At 42.4% G+C, this 13,729-nt stretch overlaps 1 long non-coding RNA gene across 1 annotated transcript in view; it reads left to right on the top strand.

The window, feature by feature from the left end:
- Positions 1 to 720: 720 nt before the first annotated feature.
- Positions 721 to 13,729, top strand: part of LOC125393976 (uncharacterized) — a 36,957-nt gene continuing 23,948 nt past the window's right edge. Inside the window, exon 1 of the long non-coding RNA XR_007230025.3 lies at positions 721 to 1,193. This is a non-coding gene — a long non-coding RNA (uncharacterized LOC125393976). The remainder of the gene's footprint in view (positions 1,194 to 13,729) is intronic.

Here is a 13,729-nt window from a genome sequence, read left to right as displayed (position 1 = left end):
TGACCCTAAGTGATTTTTGTTGAATTACTTTAAAAATGTACATCATTATATCATTCCGGTCCTTTATGGCTAAAAGAATTCTAAATTAGCCAAGCATTTTGAAAGAAAACGTAAGAGTTATTTTCACACCTCACACCATTGAAGTGAACACATTGGAATCTCACAGAATAAAAACTGAGTTCTGAGTACCAGGGAGGAAGTCAGAGAAGGTACTGCAGACTCCCTTTTCTACTTGCAAGTGCAGGGCAGGGATCACTTTAATGTAACTCAACGCTTCTCAACCTGTGGGTCGAGACCCCTTTGACGGGGGGGTCGCAGGTCAGATATTTATATTACGATTCACAACAGTAACAACATCAAAGTTATGAATCAGCAAGGAGTAATTTTATGGTCGGGAGTCACCACAACGTGAACTGACTGTATTGAAGGGACGCGGCTTGAGGAAGGTTGAGAACCACAGATGAGAGTCGTTAACCTCCCAAAATGTTATCTCTGCTCTAGGGAAGAGCTCAGCGCCCTGCCTGAAATCTGACTGAGCATTTGGTGGGAATCTTAGAGGGGAGGTGTGTGTGCCCAGTCGTCCTGAGAACCCTTGCTAGGCAGGCAATTGTTGTCAAGGTGTGGCAACCAGGCAGACCATCTCCCTACTCTCATTAACAAGAAAAGTAGCCACCTAGTGGTAACTTCCTGGCAGCCCTAACAGGAGGGGTGGGGGGAGAAAAGCTGGTTACCAAGAGTATCGGACACTGTGGTCTAGAAAGAACCGCTGTGGCCGACTTAGACTTTTTAGGTTTAAGTCGAGTGTAAAATTACAGTTTCCTGGAGCTAAGAGGTGGAGACCTTCAATTACAAGTGACCAAAAAATAGCCCTATGCTCCAGGAACTATTGACCACGAACAGAAAGTTAAAACCCCGGTTAGTTTTCCTCTGTAGGAAATCTACAGAGAGGGGCAGAGGACTCTGAAGCTGTTCCTCTGTAGGAAATCTACAGAACTGTACTAAAGAGAGAACTCACAGACAAAGGTGTGAGCCGCTATGCGGTTATCGTCTTACAGATTGCTTGGGAGTTGAAACCACGGCCTCTGTCATTAAATTATGAAGGGCATGAAATGGAGATAATGACCACCTGTCCACAACATTCAAGGAGGTCCATGAAGTTTGTAACTTTGCTGAGCTAGGAGCTGGAGTTTGAGGTAAGAATAAGCAAGATCTTCGGTAAGGATGTCCCCTCTCTGTGAGAACCCCCTTTCCCTGTACTGTTACTGATTGCTTTTGTTCTCAGTTCCCAAGAGCCCTGGTAAGAATCTAGGAGGTTTCAGAGTGTCTTCAGGAAACACTAGAATTCGTTGTGTTTTATCTCACTTTCTCATGTTTCCCACTAACACGAAGGAGACACAGTCTCAGTCTGCACTTCGAAGTTTTTAGAAGCGGTGTGGGGAGGGGGCTGGAGGAAGGCTTGTGGTGAGGCCGCATTTCCACAATAGACAGCCAAATTTCATTCACAATAAAAGTAGGTAGGAGTTAGAAGAGCCGATTTTTTTTTTCAATATAGTTTCTAGTGGGTTCATGGTCTTTTAGAATGGAAAAAAAATCAGATTATTGATTTTGCTAAGGAAAGCTGAGATACACCTTTGAGTAACAGGTTACCAAGACATTTGCCACAAGGCCTTGGTGAATAATATGGGTTCCATCCATGGTTATGGCTTTCAGTTAAGAGTGAGAGCTATTTTTCTGCAGTTGTTGTTTGGCTGCAACTCATTTTGGCTCAGAATTCTCTCCAAGAGGACTTGGGAATGGGAATGGGAACTCAAATTCAAGTCCTTCTGAGGGCTGACAGCGTGTTAGGGCTCAGGTGAATAGAGTCGAACTAAGACAGGGGTCAGGATCATGTGGTCCATGAATCCCGGCTGGAGAGGCCCAAACCCTGGTTTCGCTTCCTACACTTGTGAACTTGCTGGAACCCTGAAGATACATACACCATAGCCAGTGAAGATACATACACCATAGCCAGTGAAGATAGATACATACACCATAGCCAGTGAAGGTACATACACCATAGCCAGTGAAGGTGAGGACAATCAGGCAAAAAACAAGAGCTTCCTTCCTTCACGTCTCTACGTAGGCTGCCAGGAAAAGGTGTGGTCCAGATTAAAGGTGTCCTTTCCTACCTCAAGGTCTGGATTAAAAGTACGTATACTTCAAATTAGGGAAAATAAATAGATAAATTAATAGATAAACCAACCAGCCAGTGGTGGCACACATTTGATCCCAGCACTTGGGAGGAGAGGCAGGTGGATCTCTGTAACTGGAGATTTTTCTCTGTCCCACCCACCCCACTGGATCAGTTTCTCTCCCACCTGCCTGTCCCCACTCACTTATAAAATAATTATCCGGAGGCTTAATATTAATTATAATTGTTTTCCTGATGGCTCAGACTTCTTACTGGCTAGTTCTACATATAAATTAACCCATTTCTAATAATCTGTGTATCGCTACGTGCTCTGATATCTTACTCCTTCAGCAGCTGCTGGAGTCTCCCTGACTCCGCCTTCTTTCTCCCTGTAACTCTGTTTGGATTTCCTGCCTAGCAATATTTGGTCCTATCATAGGCCAAAGCAGCTTCTTTATTAACCAATGGCAATAAAACATATTCACAGCATATGGAGGGGCATCCCACATCAGACCTCAGTGAGCTTGAGGCCAGCCTGGTCTACAAGGCAAGTTTCAGGACACCCAGGAATGTTACACAGCGAAATCTTTGTGTCTCAAAAAATAAAACAAAACAAAAATAAATAAATAAATAAAAAGTCCTCACAGGTGTGGCCTCCATTTTTGGGTTTTAGTTCTGTTTAGCTGGTTTTAGTCAACTTGCAACCAAGAAAAGCCATCACATATGGATTTTGGCTTGTCTGTGCATTAGTGAGCACTGAATGAATGTCTGAGGCTTGAGATGGCTCGCAGTTCAGGGCTGGTGCATCTGTACAGCATGTGGGAAGTTGTTGGGTTGACCATGACGTTGGAGGGGAAAAGTGACCATGGGTAAAGGCTCAATAAATAAATGTTAAGGAATGCTATTACTAACTCTTCTACAATCGGATTAAATCACCTAGTAGTGCGAAGATAACCAATCAGAACAATACTTGGGCAATTATGCCTGGAAGCTCCTGAGTTAGTCACACCCATGACTGAATTTCTGGTGTGGATCTTACTGCAAGTGCCTTGGCTATCCTTGTCCTTGGATGACAAGTATGAAAACAACACTGCTCTACAGGGCTGTTGTGAGGAGGAAAAGATCCTTCGGAAAGTTCTGGCAACCTTAACTAAAGTAGCCATTTTTCTTTTTATTGCTACTTGTTTTTCTTGGGCTGCGTTTTAAATAGAAACTTCCTTTTCCTACGGAAATCTAGGGAATCTGGTTTAGAGGATGTGTCTATAGGCTGTGGAGCAACCCATCTGCCACTTTGGTCTTAGAATGACTCATTATTTCTAAACTTAGTACCGCTGTCTTTGTCTGCTCTCTGATTTTTCTCAGAAGTCCCTATATTCCCATGCAAGTCCAAACTAGATAATAAAAAAAAAAACAGCCTCAAGAAAGCACACTTAGATTCTTATTTGAGCGTTTTGCCTTTCCTGCTCTGTGTGTGCACCTCATGTGTGCCTGATTCAGAAAAGGGTGCTGGATCTCCTGGAACTGGAGTTACAGATGGTTAAGGGATGTCGTGTGAATGCTGGGAACTAGAAACCTGGGTCTTCTTCAAGAGTAACAAATGCTCTTCACCACTGAGCCATCCCTCCAGTCCCCTAATGTACATTTTTGAGCTACTACAAGTCACTCGTGTGAGGTAATCTGAGCACAATGTACAAAAGTTTAATATTTCAGTGAGCAGCAGTGGGTTTTTTTTCTGTTTGCTTGAGACAGGGTCTTACTATGTAGTTCTGGCTGTCTTGGAACTCACTATGTAGCTCATCCTGGTCAAATTCACAGAGATCTGCCTGCCTCTGCCTCTGCCTCTGCCTTCTGAGTGCTGGGATTCAAGGTGTCATTACCATCCTAGGCTTAACAGTGGCATTTTACGCTTCCATAAAATTTAGTACTTACAAAATGTTTTGAATTTCATTATTTTTTACTGAGGTACATTTTACATACAGTAAAATCTGCAGTTTTCAGTGTATTTTCTACAGTGTTGACAAGCATATACCTTTATTAAGATACAGTGTTTCTTTGGGAGGGGAGTTGACATTCATATGGGTGCATATGTTTGGGAAGGCTAAAGGTCAGCTATGGGTGTCATTGCACAAGGGTAATGCACTTCTTAAAGAATTACAGCAGCAGTAGCAGCAGCAGCAGCAACAACAACAGAATAACAGGGTCTGCATTATCCTGGAGTTGGCTGTGTAGGCTCGCCTGGAGTTGGCTGTGTAGGCTAGCCTGGAGTTGGCTGTGTAGGCTCGCCTGGCTGTCCAGTAACTGCCAAGGATCTGCCTCTTTCTGACTCCTGGTACTGAAATTCCAAGTCATCACACATTGTGTGAGCTCTGGGGATTGAACTCAGTTCCCTCACCTTGCCATCTGAGCTCTCTCCCTAAACCCAAAAGTAAATTAATTTTTGCACCCCAGAGAGAGTCCCCACAGCCTTTCTCTGTTAATTTCTTACCCCTTCTCTACATTTCCTGCACTAATAAATTTTTTGTTATGCTGTAGAGATTCATATAAATGGAACTTTGCAGACCTCTGCATCTGGTCTGTTTCCTTAGGGTAAGGCTTGTGGGATTCGTCTCCATAACAGCACGCGGTAATTCATCCCCGTCAATGTCTGAGTGACGTCCTACTGTGGGCTACCCCACACTTTGTCTATTCAGTGTCCCGTTTAGAGACACGGGGTCTGTTCTGCTATTCTTTTGGTTATCATCATTGTCATGCTGTGGGAAGTTCAGAAGTTTGTAGTATCTCCATTTTCACAATTTGGAAGGCAGGGCTCAGAGAAGTGAGGCAACACCAAGTCCCATGGTTGGCCAACGAGAAACTCGTGAGCATCCCTGGTTCTGTGTCCAGTCCTCTGCTTCCCTCATGTTTTGTTTTCTGAAGTCGGTTTCCTTGAGGTCCTGCCCAGGAGTTTTGCCTCATCTAACATCAGGATTTGATCTGATACTGACTAACTTTTGATGCAGAGATATCTAGGGATGATCGAGTCCCCACCTCTGTTCTGGCATAGCCTCTGGTACGCCTTTGCCTCTCAGAATGGGTGACTTTCTGAGACTCTTCAGGATTGAAGCCAAGGAGTAGATAAAGGGTTAGGATACAGACATTGCAAGCGTTTTAGAAAACAAGTGTTCTTTCTTGGTGACAAAGGGGAAATAGAATGGTCACGAAAGTAGGTCAAGCCTCTTTCAGCCTAGTGTTCCTCAGGCTGTGTGAGTGCGGGCATCCCAACCTCTTAGAGTCTGGCTTTTCTACCTGCGAAGGAGAGAGGGTGTCCTGGGAGCTCCTGACACAGTCCGTCCTTCCTAGGCTCCGGCAAGCCCGGCTGGAGGGAGCGTTACAATATGATGTTGATGCTGACCTTGCTGGGGAGTTTTCCTTGTGTGGAAAAATCAAGCCATCCTCTTTATTTTAGAAGGTACTACTGTATTATTTATAGGAGCTGAATAAAACAGAAGCTTATTTGCCAAGAAAGCAGGGCAAGGGAGGCACACAGTGTGATTCTTCTGCTCTAAGATCGAGGAAATGCAGAGAAGAGATGCCCTTCAAAGATACTCTTTAACATCTCAAAAGGACAAACACATGGAGTGTGCCCCTTGTTTCGAATGCAGATTAGATTGTGTGGGTAAAGACATCTTGGAGAAAAAAAAACAAGGAGGATTTATAAATGTCTTCTTTATTTTTCATAACTTTGCAACCACCCTGTTGTAGATTTAGTAATGTCACCAGATCTCAGCTTCTTTGTCACCGACCCAGAAAGACATGATGAGAAAGTTGACAAGTTCACTTTTTTTTTTTTGAGACTACAAAGATTTGTTTAAAGTATGTGTATATTATGTAGTTTGCTGCCCAGAGAAAACCTTACAGTTCTTGAAAAGATTGTTATGTAAATGACAAAGTGACCCAACTCTGGTCAGCAGATTTCGAAGAACCCTTGAAGAACCTAAGGTTGGTGGTTGGCTTAGTCAGTGCATCTTTAGAGGAAACTGCCAAGAGTTCACGGCATCATTGACCTTTTCCAAGCAAGGGGAAAATGGCACATATCAAATGAGTCGAGGAACCTCCGATCTTGAGGAAAAGAAACCGTTCAATATTGCCATGCTTGCGTCCGGAGAGGAGAGCACTTCTGCTAATCTGGAAATACTGGAAAAGTATTTGTGTAGGGACTAAAAAGACCTGTTTCATCTGTGACTTCCCGTTCTTGGCTTTGATGTACTGTCACCATGCACCAGGGTTGAATGTGACATGGCCTCTGTGTGTAGGTGGAGAAAAGAACGAATGTGTCCCGAGTGTGGGCATTCTCTAAAATGAGGACGGCTTGAGGGGATGAAATGATCCCTAGGCAAAGGCAAAGCAAGTTAAAAGAAGGAAGCATAGACAGAGAGAGAGACATCTCATGAGGCTGATGCTTATGTGACAACTGGTTTGGGCTTTTTGTTGGAAAACATTTTCTTTCAGAATTTATTTTATGTGTTGTTATTATTATTATTGTCATTGTTGTGTATATGTATAAATGATGTGTGGTTGTTCAGACGGGTTTGCTATGGCCCAGGTGTGGAGTGAGGACCTGACTTGGCAGACTCCATTTTAAAGAACGGGCTTCACCTTAAGCCATATAGTGACCAGGGCAACCTCAGTTCCTGCAATATGCTGTGACAGTGGAATTGAATGGATATCCTAGAAATAACCAATTAAGGAGCTAAGGAGCAGGGCCATAAAATTTAACAAAGCCCAGATGTTTTCTGTAGACATCCTCGTCCTTGTAGATATCCTGACAGCTATGGTCCTTTGTTAACAGTTCATGCCCAAAGTTTAACCAGTGGTCTCAGAAATCATCTTATTCTGCATCCCCTTCAACCAATTCCAAGACCCCAAAACATGAACTCTCTTGTGGTGTTTCCCCTTTGAAGTCTCTCCTTTCCCCGCCTCGGGGCTTCACTCTCTCCTCACACATTGCATTGGCGTGTTGGAAGAGTGTGGTCCAGACTTGTTTGTGAAACAGAGACCCTCATGTATTTTGCATTGGAAACCAGCTCCATGTATTCATCTGGGGTTCAGGGACACGGGCATAGCATTTGGTTCCCTTACTGGGAATCTCAGTTTTTCACAGACCATTGGAGACTGCAGGGTCTTTGCCTGGTGGTGAGTGTCTCTGTCTGCGTTGTCTGCCTCTGCTTCTCTTGCTTCTGCTTTTCTGGAGCATCAGAATCTGAAGCTGCAGGGTGATTGGTAAAGAAAAGTCCCCAGACTATCTTGATACAAAATATATAGCTTTAATAAACAGAAGTAAGACTTACAACAGTTTACACCAGAATCCAACCGATCCGTCCGGACATAGGAGCCAGGCGAAAAGAGAGCTAGCGGAGCGCGCTTGCCAGGTTTATAGGCAGGCTTTTGCCTGAGGGCGGCACGCCCCGAAAACAGAATATGATTGGCTGAACTCCCCTATTATCTCCCCCTTTTTTCTAAAATAAGACAGAACTAAACCAAATATAATTATATGCAATAGAAGCAAATAATAAATATAAAGTTATAAACAACAAACAATGTTAAGCAAGAAATCTATAACAAAAGTTTTGTTAAACATTTTATCTCAGGGAGTCTAAATAATGTAGATGGTAATTATAACTATTTAATCTTTAACTCCATCAAAGATTTGAGAAGGAAAATAATTTTATTCAAGCAGCCCGGAAGTACAAGCGGGAAACTTTTGAAATGTGTAACGAATGGAAGAGACAATTGAATACCTGGGCAATTATCCAAAGTTTTATATGTAATGTTGAGTCAACCAACTTTGGCTAAGGCCTGATGTAACTGACATGCCATTTTTTAAAGGCAAGAAATCTTTTAGGACTCTCTCATCCTGTTTTGGCAAGATAAGACAATCCTGTTTTTATCCATTTATGGATATTTTGTAATTTTGTCAGTGGTTGAGGTATGGGCTTTATTTTTGCCCAAAGGCCAGTTTTGTCAGGAAGAAGACAAGCTCCATGTGGAGTGTCTTTGGTGTTCAATGTTCTCTTGGGAGTAGAGCGGTGATGTCAGGAGCGATTGTGTCTCACTACTATAGAACTATGAGTTAGATTAAAGGCCATTTTTTATAGCTTTTTGAAGAGGTTGAAGATTATATTATCTATATTAAGTATGATCTCTATGTATCTAAATAACTTGATTAGTCTAAATATAAATATAATAAATATATGACTATGGATTTCTATCTATCTAACTTGAAGACTAAGAGAATGAACAACTGTGCAATGAGTGAGGACAATGACCTCCAACTGTAAACAATGTGTATAAATATCTTAATCAGAGGTAGGAATGTAAATATATGTATATATATTAATATAAATAAAGGTAGAAGCATACTCATATATAACATTTAATATATTAATGGTGTGGGAGAATTGTCTGTATTCTGTCAATCATATTTTAATAAAACACTGATTGGCCAGGCAGGCAATATAGGCGGAAAAGCCAGACAGGAAGTAGGGATGGAGCAAAGAGACTGGGAGTTTTCTGGGACACAGGAAGCTCTCTCGGCATTCCTGTGCAGACCACCAAAGAGACAGCATGTAACCTGCCCAGCTAAAAAAAGGTACGGAGCCATTATGGCTAACATAGATAAAAATAATGGGTTAATATAAGTTATAAGAGTTAACAAGAAGCCTAACCTAATGAGCCAATCAGTTTATAATCTTATGGAGTCTTATGTATGATTTTCCTTGGGGTATGCTGGTTGTGGGATACTGGGTGGGACAGAAACCCCAACAAGCCGGCCCCTCATGTTACAAGAATCTGTAGCCATGATAGTTAAAGGTTAGGGTGGATACTGCTGGACAACCGCGATCGGGGGGAGTCCAAAAGATGTTTCAGATCCCTTTGGGAAGTAGGGACAGAAGGTCCTCCATCTGTCAGTGGGGACAGAAGGTCCCCATCTGTACAAGGAAGGACAGAGCCCTATGCTGTCTAGATGGTATTTGGACTTGTCTCTTTGGATTCAGCTAATTTGGGGTGAACTCACTCTCTGTGCCCTTAGTCTCCTGCGGTGTTTATGTTTATCTGTATTCATGTTTCTGACTGTGACGGATGCTAGGGGGCAGACGATTTCCTCCATTTACTCTCGGACATGAGAATACTTGCTCGCAATCTTTCAGGTTGGATTAAACTTGTCATCTTCTGGAGGTCAGAAATGATGAGAGTTTGGGGTGCGAAGAGGCTGCTATCACCTGGTGGCTCACAAGCTGCTCAAGGAAATGGTGCATCTGGAGCGGCAGTGGCACCCCAGTGTGCTGTGGCTCTGTGGCTACAGCTACCAGGACAGTGAGGACACCACAGACCCCTGCTGTTTACCCACCATGGCCTTAGCGGGAATGGGCGGAGGGTGTTAGCAGCTTGGTACAAGGAATAGTCCCCAGGGCAGCGGGCAGTGACAGCGTGGCCTCAACACCTGAACCTGGTGGGTGGGTCAGGGGAGGAGTTACCTGGAGCCATGGTCTTGGCATGGCATGGTCGGCCGCCAGCACAGCACAGCACAGACACATGGGGGTGGGACAGGAGCAGCCACCCCCCCCATGCCCTGTCTCTGTATCTTGAGGTTCCCACATTTGAAGGAAGGAGGGAGCTTCACTCTACTGCTGAGGGCAGAGAGAAACCACCTCTGGGTGCTAAGCTACTGAGAAAAAACACAAGAAAGTTTTGTGATAAATGTTTTTATGTTGACTGGAAAAAAATAAGGCAGAAGACTGAAATAATGAAGAGAGGGAAAGGGAAAGAGAAACTTGTCTAAAATAGAAATATTTTTTAAAAATCCAAGAAACGGACTGAAAGCATATAAAAAGCTGTAGAAGGCCAGGAATTGTAAACTGTTTGCTGTGGTTTCTCATACCTTCAAATAATAACAAATTTGAGAAGAAAAAAAGCAAAAAGAAATGAGCTAAAAATTTGACCATATTAGGTTAATTCTGATTTTAAAAAATTGTTTGTCTTGTTAAAGAACTATGTCTATTTCTTTTTTTTTTTTTTTTTTTTTTTTTTTTTTTTTTTTTTAGTAAATTTTATTAAATTATAAAAGTTTCCATTTCCACCCCCCCTCCCAACACCCTCCCACTCCCCCTACTCCCCCTCCTCCTCCCTCTTCGTCCCACAGGGCAGTCAGGGTTTCCTGCCCTGTGGGAAGTTCCAGTTCCTTCCCCCTCCCTCCAGGACCAGGAAGGTGAGTGTCCAAACAGACTGGATCCCCAAAATCCATTATATGTAGAGGAAACAGGTCCCAGTGTCATAGTCAATGGCTTTTCAGAAAGACTTCGGGTCAGCCACAGTCAGAGAATCCGGCCAAATTCGGAGAGTCTGGTTAGATCACGTCCTCTTTCCGTCCCAGTCCAACTGGCCTTGGTAAACTCTCATCAGATCCGTTCCCTTGTATCAGTGGGTGATAGCATCCCTCGCAGTACTGATTTCGTTTTTCATGTTCTTCCTCCTTCTGCTCCTCATTTGGACCTCGGGGGGCTCAGTCCGGTGCTGCAATATGGGTCACCGACTGTATCGCCGTCCTTCGTCAGATGCAGGATCCCTCGGAAGGCCCTCTGGATGGAAGCTCGAACTATGTCTATTTCTTGAGAAAATTATGTATGTTTGTTTTGTTGAAAAGTTTGCCTGTGTTTTCTGGTGTACTTGTAAGTTTTGTTAGGAGCATGGAGTGGAGACAAAAATGGTTTGGATACTTTGCTGTCTCTGCACAAACAGCCACTTAACACCCTCTGTTGCTGTGGCCACATTTATGGGCATGGTTCATACCTTATCTCTGAGCTCTGGTCACTGGATTCAGATTAGTAGGCATTCAGATGTCTTTTTGATGTAATAGCATTAAGCTGTTTTATGCTGTTCTTTATTGAAAAGCTGGCTCTAGGGTTGGATTATGGTTCTTCCTTTGCTAGACCCATGCTTATTAAAAGTTTCCTCTGTCAGTCTGAGCCCCTGACACAGTGACAAGGAGAAGAAAACAAAGCAGAACGGTCAAAAACAATTTGGACTGGGTCTACATTAAAATTTATAGGTTTATTTTGTTAAATTTGGTTAAAAATCTGTTAAAGTTAAAATAAAAGTAGTTAAGAAGTTAACTAGTAACACTGAAAATTGATAACCTAAAATCTATGCAAGGGTAATTTTAAAGAAACTAAAAGGCATGGCTCCATTTTGGATTCTGGATTGCCATTTTGCTGGGGTTCTTATAAAAACTGCTAATTTATTATAGACTGTTAGAAAGTACAATTTAATAGTCAGTCATCCTTAAAGTGCTGATATAATTAATTACAGGGATAGACCCTATTTAGTCCCCTATATATGTTTTCAAAATCAAGCTTAGAAACAAGTAATTTGAAACAAAGTTTGTCTCATCAGATATACCTAGGCAACCTTCAAATACTTCAGAGATCTGTATAATATGGCATTCAAAATGATGATTAAAAAGCTTATTATATTAGAGACTCCCAGATCCTAGCAGTAACCCAAGGTCTCTAAAGAAGATTATGGGACATGACGTTGTCTCTACCTGAAATATGACAATGCTGACCACTGGGCAAGATGCCCCAGTGCAATACCTGCCGCCCGAACCCGGCCCAGACTATGGACAAACAGCAGGACACTGGAGAATTGATTGCATCACTTTGGCCTAGGTCAGTCTTTTCCATGTCCCTCTTCCACAGGAACCGCTCACCATTTGGGACTGGAGAAGACTGTTGTTCTGTTACTTCTGCCTCCTTGCTATGGAGGCTTGGTTATGACTATATATGGACTGGTACCTGTCAGTTTTAATATGTTCAGAAGCTTCATGGTCTGTACTCATTGTCATCATTCATTCATCTATCAATGCCCCGGCAATGCTTAAGCACACATGGGCAGCCCATTTAAGGCAGTTCTCCAGTTATTCCTATCTTGGGCAGTCCTAGATGCTTGTGTTATTGTCATGCCCAAGGTTCCACAGTCTTCCTTGACGCTGTCTACCCAATTTTTTAGGCCTTCCTCTTTGCCTTATCCTGTGCACTCCTCCGAGCAGTACTATCTTCGGGTATCTGCCATCGTTCACTTTCATAACACAGCCGAAGTATCTCAAGTGCCATTGTCATATCCTATAGTTTACTTCCTTCTGTAGATGGAGATACTTCTTAATGTCATCGTTGTGCAGTCTATCTCTTCATGTGACGCCTAGAATCCTCCTGACACATGCCATCTCAAGCACATTCAGTCACTGTTCTGAGGAGTGCTTCACTGTCCAGGTTTCAGAGTAGTAAAGAAGGCAGCACAAGACAAGTGTCTCATATACTTGTAATTTTGTTGTTGTTGTTATGTCTCTTGATGATCAAATCTTTCCTAGTGCCTGGAATGCAGCCCTTGAAAGCTGCATGGTCTGTACTCAGGTATTTATCTTTCTGGGATCTCTGATCGTATTGATGGCTATTCTAGCTATAACTTTGTCAACCTGGCAACACCAGACAACCAGATCCTTCCACAAAGCTACAACCAACTTGGTAGCTAATTTTATATGTAAACGTTTGAGGATATAAAAGCTCATTAGCTTTGAGGGTCTCAGAAAATGGTTTAAGACATAAATAAGGTTACAATGGTATAAATAGATGATTAAGATAAAAAAAATGTTTCAGTTTTCTTTCTCCTTCTATGGTATAGTTCTGATAAGCTGGTAGAGAATGACTACTTACTATTTGGGTCACAAGCTCAATATTTTAGATTTATTCTGGTTGCTAGCTGATGTGGGATTCCTTTCTGTATACTGTGAATATATTTTATTATCATTGGTTAATAAAGATGTTGCTTTGACCAGTGGCTAGGTGGAAAAGCTAAACTGAATGCTGGGGGAAAGTAGGAGGAGTCAGGGTGACTCCATGTAGTTGCCAAAGTAGACAGATGCTGGAGCATTACCGGAAAACCACAAGCCTTGTGGCAAAGTGCAGAATAATAGAAATGGGTTAAATTAAGATGTCAGAGTTAGTTAATAAGAAGCCTAAGCTAATAAGGCCAAGCAGTGTTGCAATTAATATAGTTTCTGTGTAATTATTTGAATCTGGGTGGCTGGGAAATGAGTGAGCGGTCTCTATCTACAGCCATCTAAATATGGCTTAAACTTAAAATGTTTGCCATTAGGCCAAAGACATCTCTGTCCACTCTATACCTGGCTCTTTGGACAGAAGAAAAAATCTACATGCTTCTAACCAAAATCTGTAGTTTTTGCTAGGATTCAAAGGTATGAATCTATTCTTGCTGTTTTACAGATATCTGCTTTTTCTACCATATGGATTTTAGTATGGACCTGAAAGTTTCCAATGTATTATTTTTCTTTAAGTAAATAAATTTTAACTTCTGTTCCTAGTTTAAATATATCTCAGTGGGTTCCACTTGACTAGCAGATACATCCAAGCATCAGCTGCTAACTACAACCTGCTCCAAATGACTATGAGCCCTGGGCTTGCTGAAAGCTGATGAGAACCAGTCAAGCCTATGTGAATGCTCCTTGTC

Source organism: Myodes glareolus, chromosome 20 (assembly GCF_982192425.1).
Source record: "Myodes glareolus chromosome 20, mMyoGla1.1, whole genome shotgun sequence".
Lineage (NCBI taxonomy): Eukaryota > Metazoa > Chordata > Mammalia > Rodentia > Cricetidae > Myodes > Myodes glareolus.
Note: the sequence above shows the minus strand (reverse complement) of the source record. Positions and strands in the feature narration are given on the sequence as shown.